The 20,101-nt window shown below is 37.8% G+C and overlaps 1 protein-coding gene and 1 pseudogene across 1 annotated transcript in view; one reads left to right on the top strand and one right to left on the bottom strand.

Annotated features, from left to right (window-relative positions):
• LOC149220970 (uncharacterized) overlaps positions 1–20,101 on the bottom strand; it is a 48,837-nt gene that overhangs the window by 4,719 nt on the left and 24,017 nt on the right. The window lies entirely within an intron of this gene.
• On the top strand, positions 2,230–4,465 carry LOC149220971 (casein kinase 1-like protein HD16 pseudogene; annotated as a pseudogene).

Genomic DNA, 20,101 nt, shown 5'->3' with positions numbered 1-20,101 from the left:
GAGAACAAAAGAGGAAGATAAAGGCAGTAATGTTTGCAAGGACTCTCCAATCACCACTTGCAATGGCACTGGTAACCCCTCCGATAACATGATGATAACTCCTACATCTACAGGAGCATTGGGACCATTGGGCAGTGCAAAATCTGGAGGAGGCAAGTGTTGATAAAGTACAACTAGGACTTCATGGAGATACCATCTTTGAATATAATTTGAAGGATGAAGGCACTACAGAGAGAGAGACCATTGCTAAACAAGTAGCAAGCACAAATATCTCAGACAATGCTACTAAGGGTACTACAGGATCTACTGTGGAGCTATCAAAGGTAGATATCCAAGTTGTAGTGAGTGTTGATCAAGATATGGAACCATATAGTATTTTATTAGATAAAGGAAGTTTGAATGTAAGCTTTCTCTATTCACAGAAACATGACCAGCTAATAAAGGCCAATATAGCTCATTTTAAACTATGCACTAGAACTGAACTTGATCCAGATTGGATCATTATATTGTTTGTCATCCATATCGATGCTTTCAGAGTGGAAAAAGTGGAGGAATCAGCTCACGGGACCGCTTTTACTGGAATGACCTAATTTGGTAAAACAGGGTCTGAAACCTTCTGAGAGCGTTTTGAGGTACCAAACGACATTTTTTGGGGTAAAATTTTGACGCTTTAGCGCAATATATTTTCATGTTATTCTACACATAGAGACCTTTTCAAAGGCACAAGAAGCGTGTCAATAAGAATTTGTATGTGAAAGTTATGCCACTCAGAAGTTGACCTTCCTGTTTCCACACCCATAATTCATGAGGTTGTCGTGTTAGCCCCCATTATTCATGGAAAAAGGGCTAGCCACATGATTATGATGTAAAGGACTCTAGAAGAGTCCATATTGTAACTTTGGTTAAGAGTTGAGGTAGTCAAGCCTAACCACTAGTAGGTTATCAGGTGTTATAACTAAGCCACTAGGAGGAAAAGGGATTCCATTCTTTCAAGTGCATTTGTTCCATAGATGAGCAAAAATAGCCAAGAGGGATAGGAGGTAGAGCACACAGAGAGGAATTGTGCACTGTAGCAACCCACAAGCCACAAGGCATACTGCTTTGTAGTTGCAACCATATTTCCAAACAAAGAAAGAGAGAGGAGCGACCTCACCTTCCAGCTGGGTTTTTATCTCGAAAGGGTTTCCCAGAGCATATCTTGTGTTATATGTGTGTGAGCTTTTATTTTTTCGTTCTCTATTTTCTGCATAAATTTTATTTGCATGCATGTCGTATATACAATAAAATCTACAGATCTAGAAACTAAGAAAACTCTAATAGTGTAGAATTTCATATTTTAAATATAATATTATCAAATTTTTTGTGAGGAATTGTCCAGTTGAGTATCCACGACAGTTTACGGATCAAAATTGGAAGATGAAGAAATAGATGAGAAACCTAGTGGTCAACATGCTATTGATAATCACAAAAATGTGGCTAGGATTGCAATAGAGGAAGTGGAACAAAGGGTTTTAATTACCTCTAAAGAAGACAAAAATAAGAAGACAACCAATTCCACCTTGAAAGAATCTCCCAATGTGGGACCAAAGAAATTTGTAGAACAACTTTTGGAGAAAATTGATGATATGTCAAAAAAAAATTTTGATAGAGGTTACCCTCTTGAAGATGAGAAAGTGATTGGTGACAAGTCTTGTAGCCAAGCTACAAATGACATTAATCTAATGGTTGATTAGAGTGGGAAACAAATTGCGGGAAAAGAATACAACAGTCGTGTTAATACATGTGTGACTTTCATTAAATTAACAGTTCGAACAGATAGACTTGAAGTCCTGACTGCTTTTTTCTTGAGACACCATACAAAGAATAATCCAAGTCTTATTGGTGGGCCAAGTGTGGGAAAGATAGCTATTACTAAGGGTCTTTCCCTTCCAAATACATCTAGGAATGTTCCAAAAATGATTAAGGGAAAAAAGGTGATCACTGTAGATAAGGGTTTACTTGTTGTTGGGGCCACCACACTTGATGAATCTAGGAAACACATGGAGAAGGATCCAACTCTTGGAAGGATATTCCATCCAGTCCAGGTACCAAAACATGTTGTGGATGAGACCATACAAACTCTGAAAGTTTTGCAAGAATGGTATGTTATGTATCATAAGCCATGCTATATTGATAAGGTTTTGATTGCAACTGCCTAATTATCCCATCAGTACATCAGTGATCGCTTCCTGCTCGATTGGGCAAATGATCTGATTAAAAAGGCTATTTCTTGTGTGCGATTGAGGAATCCACAACTTCCTAGGGAGGCTAGAGAACTTGAAGGACTTAGACAAATAACAAAAGGAAAAAATGTTGTTGTTCGAAGCCAGTGCCTTGAAAATGCTGAGGAGCTATGTGACTGGGAGATGGAGTTAAAGATACAAATTGTTGTTATAACAGAGAAGGGTAAAGAAAAATTAAAAAAAATGAGAGTGAGGCACTCGATGAGGATCTAGAACCTATCAAACAAAGTAATCTTGCAGAAACCCTAGATGATTGGATTGAGGTAAAAGAAATGGATAAGAAAATATGCCAGATACAAAACAACCTTAAGCACAAGAGTATGTCTTTACAGGAAGAAAAAATATTGTTGCATGATATGAAGGTATCAATTGGCCAAATTCGAGGACGCATAAAAACTATGGATCAAGGATTAGATTCCCTAAGGACGTTGATCATTCAAACAAAAGAGTACGTGCAAGGCATTAAGGAAAGCTTGGAGACCTTGAACATGGGTTTAAGGCAATTGCAGGATCAATACCTTGGTGCAGATTCTATTAGACAAAAAGCATTAAAGACCCCAAAGAAGCAAGGGAAATATGAACACCAGCTAGTTGGCGAAGAATGTGATGATGAGCAACCCAAGAAGAAGGTTCGACTTGGAACTCCAACAACTCAATGGATATTTGTTTACAAAGCTCAACGAACTATAGAACAGAGATACCATTATAAAGTTGAGAAAGGGAAGGAAGATGGGTTATATATTAGTTGTGTGGCTTCTTGCACAAACCTTTGGGTTATCATTATGGATGCAGACACAGGATTCACTTCTCAAATATATGATCTTTCTGTTGTCTTCATGCATAAGCATTGGATTATGGAACAGTGGGAAAGGAATTACTATATTAGTGCCATTTCTCGTGCTACGAATGGCAGTTCTTTGGTTGTTATGTCCAAGGAAACACCTTATACTCAGCGATCTTATAAAGTCGGTGATTTTTTTCCTTTCAAATGGATAAGTATACAGTGAAGGAGGAATTTTATGTCGCATCAATGATAACTGCGGGGAGTCGATGGGGGGTAGTCATGTCTCAGAATGTAGGGTTCTCAGATTAAGTTGTGGAACTTGATTTTCTCTATCCGAGTAAAGGCATGCGTAAACGTTGGGAAAAAGCATATAAGATTGAAGGGGAAAGTATGCAGTAACCAGACATGCCATTGCTTGAGGACAAGCAATGTCGGGAAGGGGGGACTATAATGTACCCAGTGGATTAATTACCTATGGGAGGACGAAGCAACCTATCCAACCCCATAGGCTATAGTCTTGATAAAGGGGGGAACCCAATTATCCAATTTTTGGGGAAACATTGGGTAAATTTTGGGTCGGATGGGGCAAAAATCCCAAATTGGGGGTGGCACTTGCAACCCCTCACATTTGAGAAAATCCCATGAGCAAACGTATAAATAAAAGAGAGTTGGAATCACTTTTGATCATCGATTTGGATTGGAATTATCTATGTTTTCTTGAGTTGAGTCTCTAAGGGTTTTAAGAACCATTTTCTTTTGTCTAGTTTCGATGGAGGTGATCCCACCCTAGCTAGTCACCACTGATTTTAGTGGTGAAAGATTCCACCCTAGTCAACGATCTTCTCTTCCCTTTTGTTATCTTGTTAAAGCATAATATTATGAGGAAATTCTCATCTAGTTTGGTGTAGGAAGGGACGAATTCTCTGTGGTTCTTTTTGGACTAAAGATTACTCTGGTACCAAGGCCCCAGATCTTAAGGCAAAAGAATAGTTCCTGCGGTCTATTTGGGTAGCAAATTTCTGTCCTAAGCAGTGAACTTATTTCATGTGGTTATCCTAGGGCAGACCTCTATGATTTCTTGGATTCCAGAATTCTAGCTCAAGTTCAACGAAGAAGAACAAGATATTATCCAAAGCAGCAAAGAGTGACCTACTCCAGCAATGGAAGCAATGCATTCAAGTTTCATTCGAGGGTCGACGACCACAACAGCTGGGTCGAGTGTCACAAGCCCTTATTCTAATAGTGAATCAGTTATGAAGGATGGTTTTAAATCGTTGAAGAAAACAGAAGGCTCAGACTGCCCACTATTACTCCACAGACAACTAGGTGCAGCTGTTACAACAAAGGCTACTCCAACTACAAGTTTAAACTTGAAACAAGTGGAAGCAACCCAGATAAGTCGTGGTTAGACAGTGAAGTTATAAATTAATATAGTAGCAACAAAATTGCATAAACTAGTGTGGATTATAGTTAGTTTGTTGGTCTATTGAATATTGATAGAACAAATCTGAATTATATTAGTGGATTATTGGTTGAATTAGTCTAGTGAACATTGGGTAGTCAACCCTAAGTATTGTGAATTGTTGAAGTATCATATTACTCTTGAAAATATGTATCTTCATAAGAAATATCTATTGTTATATGAATGCACATTGTTGTTACATAATTTATTCTAATTTTTTGAAAACACCTAGTCAGAAAATAAAACCCTAAGGGTAAAATTACCCTAGGACATTACATAGGTCCATCCAATTGGTTAGAACATAGTGATTTTCGTTGATCCAATGTAATGCAACGTCTAATATAAGTTGTCTCAAAATAAAGGAACTAACAATTTTTGTAATTTACTTTTTTATCCCTCAATTTCACTTCAGTTGTACCTCTTTTTTTCCTGATGTGTTCCAGCATATGACAAAATCTTGTGCCCATCTTGATAATGTCAAAGCTGAAAGTACCATGATTAGATTTCTTGACTTATATTATTGTATCACGATCAACCAAAACTGAGACCTTGTATATGATGTTTTGTACTAGACCATGCTTAGAAGATCTATGTAAAGAGTTTTTTCATCTTGGTGGTTTGCCTAGACCCCTTGTGCTTTGTCATGGCCTGTCCTCTTAGTCCCCATTTCAAGATAGTCTCCACTCTTATGGGTCTGCTAACTATCCCTTGGAGGTAATTTTAGGCTGGGGTAGGTACGCAGGAGTCTTGAAGTCGATCTACTAGGACACATGACTTAGGGAACCCCTAGGATTTAACTTTTTTCACTTTCCCTTCATGTAAAAGTGTTGCTTATGTATCGTAAAGGTTGTTATGCCTATAGAACACACTTATCTTGTGCCTTAGCTTGTATCACCTTATGTATTTGCAATGTTTTGGCCTTGGACTCTAGACATGTATCCATCACTTAAGGTCACTCTATACATTTTCATGCAAAAGACACAACTCCCAAGGCAACTTCACAACTCCCAAGGCAACTTCACAACTCCAAATGCAACTTCACAACTCTCAAGGTAGCTTCACAACTCTTGAGGCAGTTCATAACTCTTGAGGCACTTGTCACAATGCCTTAGATAGTTTGGAACTATTCTTCATGCATTTGCACCTTTCATGCCATGTCACATCCCAAATCTTGGAGCAATCAACCTATTCACATTTGGAGGCAAATGCATGTAGTTGATGGGTCAACCACCTTGGAGGATTCATTTCCTAGCCATTAGGTCTCCTATTTGGCATAAGTGGGCCTTCACTTGAGGACAAGGTTGACATGATTTGAAAAGAATTTCATACCTTAGAGACTTCCCATCTAGACGTCAGAGTTGATTTTGGTGAGCGAGCCCTTCTTTTGATCATTCCACATGCCACACATGTGAATCTCCTTCGTCTTGAGCATAGTCATTGGCACCTTTGCTTGACTATTCTTCATTTGAGAGGTATCTTGACCAATGTTACGATAATCGTGATCGATATTAAATGGCAAGGGTTCGGAAAAAGAAAAAATTGGTAAAAATCAACAAAATTTAAAAATACAAAAAGATTCATTTTTTTTCAATTTTTTTAGTATCTAAAGTATCCACAACATAAAATAAATGCATTGACACTTAAATATGAAAAGAGAAATAATATATAAGATGTGTAATATGTCTAATGCTACATCACACATAATAGAGAATCATGTCTTGAATCCCGAGTCCTGACCCAGCCTCAAAATATCGACAAAAAATATAATAATGTATCTCATATCGTGAGTTGTATACAATGAAATGAACCACTAAGTAACTAATGATTTCCTCTTCCCCTCTTGCAAGAAAATGCAATACTTTTCCCTCTAGATGAAGAAGGCCCTTGGGCTTGCATTGGACTCTAATGTCCTCTAGAAGCTAACAAACTAGGAGCTAGAGGAGGTAGACCATGTCCTCTATTGGTGACCATGGTAGGTGGTGTCACCTCCTCCTCTTGTTACTCCTCCTCCTCTAACCAATCAGGGGTCAATTCCATGACAAGCCTTGTGGCCTCAACCTTCCATGCAGAAGTGGTGTCAATCCCATCCAATGAGATGCCCTCCACGTCAGGTATCCTCTCAAGTTGCCTCACCCACAATCGAAGATTGTAGTAGACATAGACCATGTCATTAAGGCTTTGGGACTCCAACCTATACGAGGATCATAATTTATAAGTTAGAGATTATAAAAATAATAAATTATATTTTTTATTATTTTATGAATTCAAAAAATTAATTGGAAATTTTTTAACCTATTGGGCTTCTTGGTGTGTCTTTTTTCAAATACTCTCTAGTTGCTCTCGCATCCAAAGGAACTACATGTTTGGTTGAGCACTCGAATGGCAAGCTTTTGGATATTGGGTGCTCTACCACCATAGCTTCTCCACCATGCATCTACAACAAATAAGAGAAACATAAGAAAAAAATTGAAATTTGAAAGTTGAGGCAAAGTATGAAGCAATGAAAATTGAAAATTGAAACAAACTAAAGCTTACCTGGCATTTTGGTTGTCCCATCATGGATAGCCATGTCAAAGGCTAAATTCTCCACCTGCCATCCTGTATATCTTCATTTCTTTAGAATTTTTTGCACGTTCTACTGGAGATGACACCATCTTTTGAACACAAGTGAAGAATCCATCCATGACCTCAGCATCAAATATGAAACCACAGGAGTAATAAAATGTGGGGTTCAGATAGATCCTTGCAGCATGAATGGGACAATGGAATGTATTGTTCCATCGCTCATCAATCACTCTCAATATCAGTTGTTGTTTCTCAAACCCCTCAACCCCCTTATCATCATAATAGTTGTGAATGGATTCTTTGGCCCTATCCATGGCCTCCTGCAAGTAGCCCATTGCAGGCTTGTCTCCATCAACTAATCGAAGAACCTTTACCAAAGGTTTAATGATGTTACACACCTCCTACACCCCCAACTAGAAGCTTTCCTAGTATGAAACTAGCTTGCATATGGACTCTCCCTCTAGTTTGCAACTAAATGACAAAGCACGCCACTCCTCTGAAAAAAACATTCTCTTCACATCCCACATAGAATTCAAGAGAGATTGAAGATATATGAAGCTAGTGGCAAACCATGTAATAGCAGGGCGCACCAACTCCTTGTTATTGGTGAATGTTCTCATCAAATGAAGCATAGATGCATGATTATATATAAATTTTGCAATGTTTTTTTGATGATTCAACAATATCCCAAACAAAAGTAATTTTTCCTATGTCCTCCAACATCAAGTCAATGCAGTGTGCAACACAAGGTGTCCAAAATAAGTTAGGATGCCTCTCCATAAGCATCCTGCCAGTAGCAACATGTTGTGGACCCACCTCCTGAATGAACACGTCCAACAAATCACATAATAATCTTGCATCATTGATATGTGCAGATGCATCAACATATTTCATAAACATTGTCCCTTTGGGACAATTAACCAAGAAGTTAATAAGGGTTCTACCCTTTTTATCAGTCCAACCATCTGACATCACAGTGTATCCCGTCTATGCCCATGATGCCCTAAACTCCTCCAATATTGCAATGCATTCGGCCTTTTCATTTCGAGCAATACGCCCTCTCAAGTCATCATAGGAAGGGGCTTTGTACCTTGGGCCGATAATAGCAATAGCATCAACTGCACGCTGGTGAAATGGATTGTTCTTGGCAATGTTGAAGGGAACATCACTCCGTAGAAGAAACTTGCCTAGCAGCTTGTTAGCTTCTTCCTTCTCCTTTTTTTAAGAGCTGACCTGATAAATGGTTGTGCACCAAGTGTGGTTCTAGGAACAAAAAATGATGAGGCAGTTGTGGGGTTGACAGTAGAAACTGATGTTGAAGAAGAACCACTCATGGTCACTTCCCACCGTTCCACCCCCTGCCACTTGATTCTTCTGCCTCGTTCAATTTGGTTGTCTATATATCTTCCAATGAATTGAGGGCTCTATGGATGATTTTTGGAGTTGTATTTGTGCAAAGTCCTACATCATGTCCTATAATTTATGTAAGGTGGCATTTCAATCGATATACTCCCCTTGTCATATGGTTCCTCATAACTTGCAAATCAAATTTGATCTATCAAACCCACCATCGGGTTCACCATATTCCCACATAGGGTCCAATTTTCTTGGCATGTTTGTTGAACTCTTAATGTAATATTGAACCTAGGGCGCAAGAAGAATTTAAACTTAAACAAATCAAATTAACAATCAACATTTTTAATTTTTTATGAAAAAAACCTCCACCCAATGCAACAATAATGGAAAAAAAAACACACTCAAACCCAAGCAAAAATCATGGAAAAAACCTAGGACACAAAAAAAATTTAAACAAATAAAATTAACAAACAACATTTTGAATTTTTGGCAAAAACAAACCCTCTCCACCAAATGCAACAATCATGGCAAAATAAACACACTCAAACCCAAGCAAAAATCATGGAAAATATATGGGTGACTGAAATTCAAGGAAAAACAAGGAGGAAACAAAAAAAATAAGGCCAAATTTGATGCCCATACTTGAAATCCACACCCTGTTGAAGAAACTTGGTCCAAATTCAAATTTTCTTTGCTTCGGATCCTAAATTCCCTAGGTTTTCTCCTCTCTCTCCCTTGTAGATTAGTTCTCCTCCTTAGCTCTCACCCTTGCCCTTTGATTGCGAAATGAAACAAAAAAACAATTTAACCTTTTAAAAGTTGTTTTTCCATGGGCCATGATTTTTTGGGGTCGAATTGCGATTTTTTGGAAAAAATCGTCGATTTAATCAGTCGATTAAATCGTTGCAAGAAAAAAACTCGCAATTTTTTCAATCATGATTTTCACAACATTGATCTTGACATAATTTGAGGAGATCACCTAGCATTATGTTGAGACTTTGAACTCTTTTAACCATCATATTGGGGTGCCTCCCTCTCTTGAGGGAGATATTGTACATGTGGCACATCTACTTTGTATTTTATCTAAGACTTGGTCTCCTTAGTTAGTTGAAAGACAAGTCAGATGTGAGATCTCCTAGACTAGATCTAAGGAGATAGAAAATATTAATGTAATGAGATGTTTGATGAAGCCTTCTCTATAAAAAAGACTCCTCTAATTCCAATTTGTTGTTGTTGGCTATTGAGAATGCAATTTTGTTGAATATCTACCTATTGAGGCATCAATATCAATTCTTGAAGCTCTTCTATCTTGGCTTTCTATTTTGGTGCATAAAGATTGATTGTGAATGCTCAAGACTACTGCAAGCTAGCAAGATCAATCCATTTGAGGGGTAAGAACCACTTATAAGGAAGACATTTTGGGGTGATTCTTCTCCTTCCTCCTTTGTTAGTTTAATAGTTATTTCATTCCTTGTTTTGTATATCTTTTTGGAACCCTAGCAAAGGCATTGGGTGTGTTTATCAAGCTATAGTTGATCTTGTTGATGAAGGTTCTCCCTTGAAGACCCCTTCTGGTAGGGCCTTGGTCTTCATTTATTGATTAATTACATAGGAGACTATTTTGCCTTTTGGGTTCTAGTCTCTCAATCCCAATCCTTAGATAAAATAGACTAAATTTGAAGAGAGGTTTTCTTTTTGACCCCATGATCCCTATAGTTAGAATGGGACTTCTCTTCTCCTAACAACCAACCAAACCAACAAAATCCAAAATTCCCTTTTTTATTTTTGTTTCGAAAGAAATCTAAGAAAAATAATTAAAGAGATTTATTTCCTTGTCTAGCATAAAGTTAATCGTATATTCTATTTCCTACACTAGATCAAGTTAGGGTTTGAGCTTAATTTATCTTAAAACCATAAGAGGCAAATCGGCCACTTAGATTTGTTCTTCTAAAATTTATCCTTCTTTATTTGGGCTGATTTTGAGGTTTATATAAATCTGGAAATTGTGTAACGAAGAGGAAAAATCAGATTTACATAAACCATAAGTCTAAGTTTTATACTTCTAAATAATATCCTGAACTAGAATTAGCATTTATTTCATTTACTAGAAGGTTGTAGCAAGCTTATTCTTCTTTTAGTGGTGAAATTCATCTCTAATAAGTATTTATTGCATATCTTTCACTTAGAAACTTTCTTGGTAAATTCTAGAACTAATCTCGATAAACCCTAGGGGGTAATTTACCTTTTATTTCGAGTTTTGCTTAGTTATATTGATATACTTGTGAACTCGATTCTAAGTAATTTTGAGTTACTATTTTGTTGCATATCATAAAACCCTCACTAAACATCCAAGATGTCTTATTTAAAGGTTGAAATCTATCTCTTGGATGGTTGTTTCTCTAACATCAAGTTTGGAATTCTACAATAAATCATTAGTAAAACTGAATTGAAGGTTAAGCATATGATTGATTAGCACTTAAAAGCACACATCACACATAGTCAATTTAAGCTAGACGATTTCATCTCTTGTGGTTTTAAACTATAATTAGCTTGAAGTGGTTCTTTTTCAAAGTAGCTTCTTCCAAGTGTTTATTTTCTTGAGATGTTACTCAAACTAATCCAACTCTGAAGTTATTCTTTCTTGCATACTTTACAATCAGATTTGGCACTTATCCGCTGTAGCTTCTAATTCACAATACTTTAAGTGGATAGCTGTGGCTTTATGCTATTTTTACTGAAATCTTACCTTAAGTCATTTAATCACTTGTTCTTGGAATCCTTGTATTTTTACATTACTATATATTTGTGAATTCATATATTGAAGTAGACCATAACCTCTCATGGATTAATTCATTAATGAGAATTACTTAAAAGTCAATTTCTAGCTTGATAGATGGGGGGTACCTCCCTAGGCCCTTGGGAGGTGACCTAAAGTGATCCCTAGGGTAGCACTCGCAGTTGGACTTTCCACTTAGGTGCAAGCTTAGGCGGTAACATACTTTAATGATGTTAAGGAGAAAGGTTCATCCTACTAAAACAGCCCCAATAAATGCGCCTTCTTTGCATGTAAACTTTCTAAAATGAGCACTCTAAGACTATCACGTGGTATCCCCTTAACTGCTGATCTAGATCTACTAATAAAACCTCGGTTCTAGCTCGGCTGGTTGGGAGCACGGTTTGTTTTCCCCTCCACTCAGGTTCAATTCCTGCAAAGGGTCGGGTTTGGCCTGTTGTGATAAGGCTAGAAGGATAGACAACCCCTGGATAGAGGTTCATGTCCCCGGTGTTCCTCGGGATGCCTCAGTCCTTGCTAAGTCATAAGTTTCCTACTACATGTTGGCTTGCAGAATGTTGGCACTAACCTAGAGATTATAGTGGCAGCCAGTCAACTTTGAACCTGCGCCTCGCAGCCGCACCCAGGTAATCCCGACGAGTTACCAATTCCCCTAGATGTTTAAAAATAATAATAATACTACCATTAACAGGTGCACCTTCCTGCAAGTTGGAATGCCCTGAAAATATCACAGATCCATAAATGATTTATCTCTCATGTAAAGACACCCTTATCTGATGGAATGGATAGATGTTGATAATAAGTACCAAAGTCATCTTCATGTTAAGCACCCTCATCACAAACTTTAGGGTGTGAAGATAAGGGAACACACTCGTTGGTCGAATTTATCATCAAATTTATCTCAAAAAAGTAGTGGAGGTGCCATAGTGGGTCATCTAAGATAGGACAGCAAAGGCAGTTGCTGAGTCATGCATGAACTTCCTCTAACTCCATTCCCTTCTTGTTGCTCAAAATAAATCATCCCAAACACTTCTTTCCATCATGCTAAATGTGGCACACACATCAACAGCCAGTATGTTAAGAGCAGATCTTTGATTTTAACACCCTCTTCACCTGCATGACAGAAGTAATTTGAATCTGTGAAAAGCCATAAACAGCACCTTCTTTTGCTGCAAATAAACTCCAAGATAGGTGCTAAATCCTGAGGAACATTTCCCTTCAACTACTGAAGATAGTTCATTAAAATAGAGCCTTCTATCATGCTCAGCAAGACACAAGATCAGCACTTTAACAAGCTGGAAACCTCCTTACAGTGCATAAAATGTGCATGAAAACAATGCCTTATCTCCGTCATAATAATGAAAATAACAAGAGAAGAAGCGCCCTCCCTCAAGGCTGTCTTATCCTTCATCAATCTCGAAAAAGGGTGTTGAGAAGAAGAAGAATAAGAAGGGGGCTACACACATCAGTGCTCCATATGCTAAGAACAGATTCGGATTTCAAGTTATTTTCAACACCCACTTCACCTGCATGGTAGACAGAGATTTGACACTGAAAAAGGCTAAGAACAATGCCTTCTTTTACTGTGAATAAACTTTGAGATAGGCAGTCAACTACTATGGAATCTCTTCAATTGCTAAAGATGGTTTGTTTAAATAGTCTTGTCTTTTATGCTCACAAGTTACAACGAAACACAAGATCAGCACTTAACACACGGGAAACCTCTTAAACAATGCATAAACTGGACATGACACAGCACCTTATCTCCATCATCATGATGACAACAAGAAGGGAAGAAGTGCGCTATTCCTCAAGGCTGTCTTATCCCTCATCAATCTCGAAAAGGGTGCTAAAAGAATTCTAATCTGAGTTTGTTTGTCCTCTAACACTGAAGTTCTGCAAATCCAATTTTGACCTTGCATGACAAGCAAGAAATCTCTGCAATGTGCATGCAACTGCACAAGTGCATGTCCATAGGACCAAGCTTTGGGCATAAACCACTCGCAATCCACATTTTCCAGCACCTGGGATACCTGTCAGATAAGGTTGAAATGACTCAAATCAGAGTTAGAAACAGGTTGGTTTCTCTTTCTGTTGGAAATACTGGGGGGGGTGAATCAGTATTCCTTTTCAATTGTTACTTTTACCAGTTAGATCACTTATAATTAGAACACAAAATGAACAATAAGAATAAATACTTTTAATAATCTCGATAAATCAAGTACAATGTTTGTGTAGGGCTCCAACCCTAGATGAAGACACCAATCTTCAATCTCCCAGGCTCCAACTTGTATTTGCCAAGCACCAACTTGGTCTTTTGTGAGGCTCTGACCTCTAGGGCACTGACCCTATCTTCTCAAGGCACCGACCTTGAGTTTAGAGACTCCAACCTCTAGGGCACCAACCCTTCTTTGGTACAGGCTCCGACCTGGTTTCTTGAGGACTCCGATCCTCTAGTTCTCCAACCCTATCCTTCAAGGCACCAACCTTGTCTTTTCAAGGCTCCAACCCTCAACTTCACTTCGTCAAGATATTTTTAGTTGTACTTCACGGCTCCCAAGGTCTTCTTCATCGAGCCTTGTCAATCTTCGTCGTTACTGTAGTCTCCACATTAAGTCATCAATAACAACATTGATCTCTTCACATCTAAGTCACCTGACACGGGGATTCGGGACACATAGGATTCGAGATTCGTGATGTTGGATTCGGACACGCTAACCCCCGGAACAGGACACGTTAGGACACGTTATATATTATTTTATTAAAATATATATATATATATATATTTAAATATATATATATATATTAAAAATTAGATATTTCTTACACAAATTTTAATTAATGATACAAATTTATTGATTTCAAACATAGATCTTCATCTATAGCTATTAGCATGCATAGTACATACAAAATTCAAATAAATGTCAGTGGTACTGGTCACATAAATGATAAATCATCTAAAATCTATTAAAAATTTAAATCATGATTCATAATTCATAGAATCATAACTGAAAGACAACTTACAACTACAAGATAGTAAGATAAACACACTGACAACTGTAGTTTTCTCATTTGACATTAAGTCATCAAATCAAAATGTGTTACATAGGTAGTGTTGGTGCAATGCCAATGGTAGCTTCCAGTTCCACGGTTTCTCCAACCTTCAACAGTGAACAGTGAACACTAATTTGAAAGTCTAGTACCAATAAACATAAATTTATGCTTTAAAAATTAAATCAAACAGCCAAGCAAGCTCCATCTCCTAAGAGTCCAACTAATGAAGTTCAACCAACTCCATGTAATCTTGTCAATGGAAGGATGGACATTGGATAGACATCTGTCATCTATGAAACTCTGAATAAACTACGTTCTTCCTTGAGATGAAATTCCAAAGATGAAGTTCAATGAAGGACCAAGGTAGAAGAATAATAAGTTGAGAAAAGCAAGGCCACATAAAGAGGTTTATCAGTTTATGTAAATATTCAAAAGAAGAGGGGGTATATTTTCAAGATAGAGATGAATGTAACTGCAAAACATTATTATTCAGGACCCCTCGTATTACTACGCACGTCAATAATCATTTCATCAAACAGTGGCACATTTCATCAAACAGTTTATAAACACACTGCTGTAGGTGCTCTTCTTGTATTTATTTCAATGTATTACACACAGTACCACAAGAATGAAGCGTGTTTGTCACTGACTCACTCCGTTTTATGAGTTACCTGTCAGTCCGTTTTATGACACTGTTCTGTTACATATACAATATTCACATGCTATTGCTAACTCAGGGTGAGAATATATGAGAAACGGATATATTATTAAGTTATTAACACATAAAATAGGCACAGCCGCACATATTATGAACTCCCAACATGTATAATACTGATACATAAGTTACGGCGTCCGTTTCAGATGTAATAGAAAGGGACATCCTTGCTGTAGTAGTGTAGCGTAATAGGTAGGTTACATAGGTAAACAGTGAACAATACCAACTTACCTGGTGGACTGTGGACAATGCAACGGTGGTCTGAGAGTCTGCTCCTTGCTGCTACAGCACAATCGCTTGCCAATCACTTGCAAAATGAAACTATCAAGCAGCAAACACGCCCTTTTAACCCGCGCTGGGCGCTTAGCAAGTCCTGGAAACAGGACTCGTTTTTCAAAATCGTGACACGCTCAGCCAAATTGTGACACGTGCCAGGACACGACGTGTCATAAAAATTGGACACGAATCCGTACCGAATCGTGTCGGATTCGCTGGATTCGCGATTCGAGGGGCCTTTAGGGCGAATCCGGTGATCTAGCTTCACATGAAGGTGTCTTCGTTGCCCTTCATGGTACCCAATCAAATTCTCCAAGTCACCTCATTACGGTTTATGCATCATGGTCTTCAAAACAGCTCCAAGAGTATCTCTAATGAATATTCTTTGCTGTCCAATACTTCAGTGTCAAAAAACACCAAACGCTTCTCTATCCAAGGTTCCAAATACTTGACTGTTCAAGTGTCCAAATGCTTCATTGTTCACACTCACTGTTTCAAAATGATTACAGGTTCGAACTTCAATTCATAAGTAGATGTTTAAGAACTTGAAAGATATTCACCACCTAAATTTGTTGCTATAACCTTGAGACTGTAATTTCTGCAATCCTTTTTTTTAAACTGTGGTATCCTAGCTGTAGTGATAATTATCACTGGTTTGAGCTCCTTTGCACAAGTCTGCAATGTAGTCTGAGCTTGGGACTGAGATGAGGTGAAGTACAAATCGTTGTCCAAGTTTCAACAAGTCTTCAACAGGCCAAAGCTCCAATCTGCAATGTGAAGCTACAAGTCAGAAGTTTGGACTTCTTCCACTAGATGTGGTTGTGATCATAGTTCACAAGCAGAGGTCCGAGCTTCTAGAGCCTTCACACAAGACTGCCACATGTTCGAGCTACAGCGAGGGGTCTTCAATCGAACACAGTCAAAGTACAAGCATTCAAATATATCTGAATTTACACCACCCAAACACTACTAGCATACACTTCTTGCTCCTCATTCCTGTGTGCACAGGATTAACAATTCAGAGATATGGGACCCACTCCATTGAACTTGGACAATCTTATGCATTCATAATAAATCTGCTCGAATTAACTAGTGAAACTAATATTCCAAGTAAAATGCCAAAATAGCTAGATGCTCCGCAGAGTCGAGAATGGTCCTTGATAGATAATTCTCAAGAATTACCAGCATATATCAAAAGTAGATTCGAACTATGCTTGGCTGCAAAGATATCACAGTTAATTTAGCATTGATTCACCTCAATCTGGGCAATGATAAACCTGAAAAATGTGCTCAAAACATCACCCTTTAACCATATCGCTTACTCAGAAAATATCTCAGCAAAAACTTTTTTCAATCTCTTCTTGTTGCCTCACGGGTCCTTGAATTGTTCCTTCACCAATTTTTTCTGGTCATCTTGTCCGAGTTCTCACTTCTGATATTTCTTCAGCTGTGTTTTTTTTCGAATGAAAACATCCCCTTTTATTTATACACATTGTTTGTGCCAAGGGACACATCAGTTGGATGAGAAAGGCAACCTGTGTGGCTGGGAGTGCTGGAACCGACCATTGATGTATTGAAAGAACTTATGCATGTTTTTAACTTCAACGATACGATTTTGTTGAAGGGCCCACTTGAACTGTATTTAAAGTTTTTATTTAAAGGCAACCGACTAGGAGAGGTTTATGTCATTTTTATGTAATTTTAAAGTCTAGTGACAAGTGAAAGATTTAAAGGATTTTTTATTTTTATTATTTTTTTAATAGAGGACATGTGGAGAGTTAAAGATAGATTTTAGTTTTAGAATATTAGCAATATCATATATTAGGAGTTACGGAAAGAATTTATTTATATGGAATTATAATGTATAAGAATTAGGATTTCAAGAATTAGGTAGGAAAAGCTAGTTTAAGTTATATGCTTTTCATGTGACTTTTATTGGAACTAGGTATTATAGTCAAACATGGGGATTAAGGTTAGTAATTTAATGGTTCTTTATATTAGGCATGCCATTGTTTTAGCAATCCATTTTGGCATTAGGGCTTTATCATCATAGTTAGGGTTTCATGTTAGGGCTTCTCGAATAAGAACTAGGGTTTCTTTAGTCATCATTCTTAATAATGACATCAAGGTTTAGGGTTTCTATATCAAGTCTAGGGTTTTATGTTAGATTATTCAACCAATGTTAGATTAGGGTTAGGACATTATCAAGGTTTTAGCCATTTTCAACAATGCCATATTGACATCAATGACAACCTTGACTAACAATCCCCCCTTTGTCATTGATGGCAATATTCTTGCCCTTCCAACATTCTCTCCCCCTTTGACATCAATGGAAAATGGGGTGCCCAAGTACTCCCCCTATCACGCTGCTTCTTGTCATGCTACTCCCCCTGTCATGGTGCTCTTTCTTCTGGCAATGTGGTCCATGATATATGTATTTACATTTCTTCATGTGATGAACCAACTTCCCTTGATTGCATAAACTCCTCTAGCTCATGAAGGATCGCTTGCCTTGTGATCAAGTGGAAGACATATTTAGCAATGGTGCATTGGATGACTAAAAGAAATTTTTTTATCTCTTCAAAGGAGTTTCTCCAAAAGATGCGTGACTCATCAAGGATTTCATAGAGCCCTTTCATGGGTAGCTTCTGCAAGAATGCTTAATCATCATAAGTTCGCCCTAATTGTATGCATGGTCTTCTCTCTGGCAGAGTCTCCCCATCAAATACTTAGATTATCAAGGATCAGGTCAACAACACGTGTTGTTGGCTAGAGAGTTCAAGGGACTTTCAGATTGTATTTGCTTCCTTCTCCATACTTGTGTAACTTTCTTATCTCGCATAGTTCTAGCTTGAGTGGTGCCCAAATCAAGTTACAATTATGTGTCATATGAACAATGTTATGACACTTGAAGCACTCTATGTTGTTCATGAATAAGAATTCATGACTTCTTCTTGCAAAATTGCTTCTAGGAGATTGATGGGGACCATTATAATTATCTTTGTGATATGCCCTACAATCTTTTGCCATGTGCCCAAAGTTTGTACAAGAATAGCAATAACCAAGAAATATACTTTGGTACCTGGGAGATGGAGATTTCCTTGATGTACTTCTGAAGCCTTTCTGCCTTGGGATTCCTTGATAATATTCATCGCCTTTTGTATTCTTGACATCATCTGTATTTCTTCTTGGAGGAGGGTTTCTTCCATAGTTGTCTTGACTCTTCTCCTTGCCTTTGCTGGAACTTGGAGCATCAACATTTCTTCTAGGCTTCCTCACATCCTTGTTGTTTGAAGCATTAGGGTTTGCATCATTCTTGCTTGAGGATTCACCTGCATAGCCAAGACCTGATTTATCGAGGGGAGACCTTTGATGACTTAGGATGTCATCTAGGGTCTGAGAACTTTTCAAGTTCTTATTCAGCGAGTCAACTTCTTTTTTAAGAAAGACAATTTCCTCCTTCATTTTCTTGCATTCTTCATCCTTCTTTGATAGAATGATCTCCTTTTCTTCCTTCATCTTGGTTGCTTCACACGATTGGGCCTTAAGAGAAGTGATTTATGATTTTAACTTGGTGATGTCATCATCCTTTTCTTCTAGTTGGCATATCATGGTGTTTCTCTCCTTTTCTGCATCATCAACGTGTACTTCTACGAATTTCAAAGCTTCCATCACCTTCTCAACTCCTTGTGCTTGTTTCCTTGCTTCTTCTAGTTGAGATTTAAGAGAGGAGACCTCTACCTTGTACTGACCAATCTCTTCTTCAAGTTTATTCAAGTTCTTATGCCTTTGTTCAAGGTGGCTTGACAAGGTATCTTCCCGTTTCTTTGCCTTATCCAATTGATTTGTCATGGATATGACTTCTTCATGATGCTTTCTCCTGTTTTGATGAAATTCCTCCTTGAGCTTGGCAAGCTCTTTATCTCTTTCTTGTACTTGAAGCTTGACAAGGTCAACTTCCTTCCTTGTCTTGTCCTGGTCGCCAACTTGCGCTTTCTTCTTAAGTTCCTCATTTTCCTTTTTCAAATTGTTAATCTCTTCCATGGTAGCCATAAGTTTAGTGAAGAGATCTTCTTCAAAATCTTTTTCATTCTCTTCATCTTCTAGGTCTTCTTTAGCCTTGATGTTATCACTCTAATCTTCACCTTCCTTGACGGGCTATGGATTTCCTTCTTGTTTTCCATCATTTTTTTGACTAGAGATCATTGTCAATGCTCCTTTTGACTGAAGATCATGAAGTTTATCCCATATGTCTTTTGCTAACAAACATTTTTCAAAATTGGCCTTCATAGAATCAGGTAGCCCATTCAAGATTGCCTTCATCGCTTTTGCATTGTACTCCTTGGATTCTCCATTCATCATGTTATCAATAATCATCGATTTCCACACTTCAATGCCTTGAGTTTTCAAGAAATTCCTCATTCTTGCCTCCTTTATATCAAAGTTTCCATTGAACAATGGAGCGTTCACAAATTGATTGACTTCAATTTCGGTGGCTGAGGGAGACACATCTTTAGGAGGATTGGAGACTTTCTTCCTTGGCTTCGCCATTTGTGTTCTAATGATCAACCTTCAAGCTGTTAGGAAGGTACTGGCTCTGATACCAACTGTTGCAAATACTGAGAAGGTGGGGTGAATTAGTATTCCTTTTCAATTGTTACTTTTACCAGTTAGATCACTTATAATTAGAACACAAAATGAACAATAAGAATAAATACTTTTAATAATCTCGATAAATCAAGTACAATGTTTGTGTAGGGTTCCATCCCTAGATGAAGACACCAATCTTCAAACTCCCAGGCTCCAACCTGTA

The sequence above is a fragment of the Pinus tabuliformis genome, chromosome Q (genome assembly GCF_031772625.1).
Source record: "Pinus tabuliformis cultivar Carrire ecotype Pingquan chromosome Q, CPIR1, whole genome shotgun sequence".
NCBI lineage: Eukaryota > Viridiplantae > Streptophyta > Pinopsida > Pinales > Pinaceae > Pinus > Pinus tabuliformis.
This window is presented reverse-complemented; position numbering and strand designations above follow the sequence as displayed.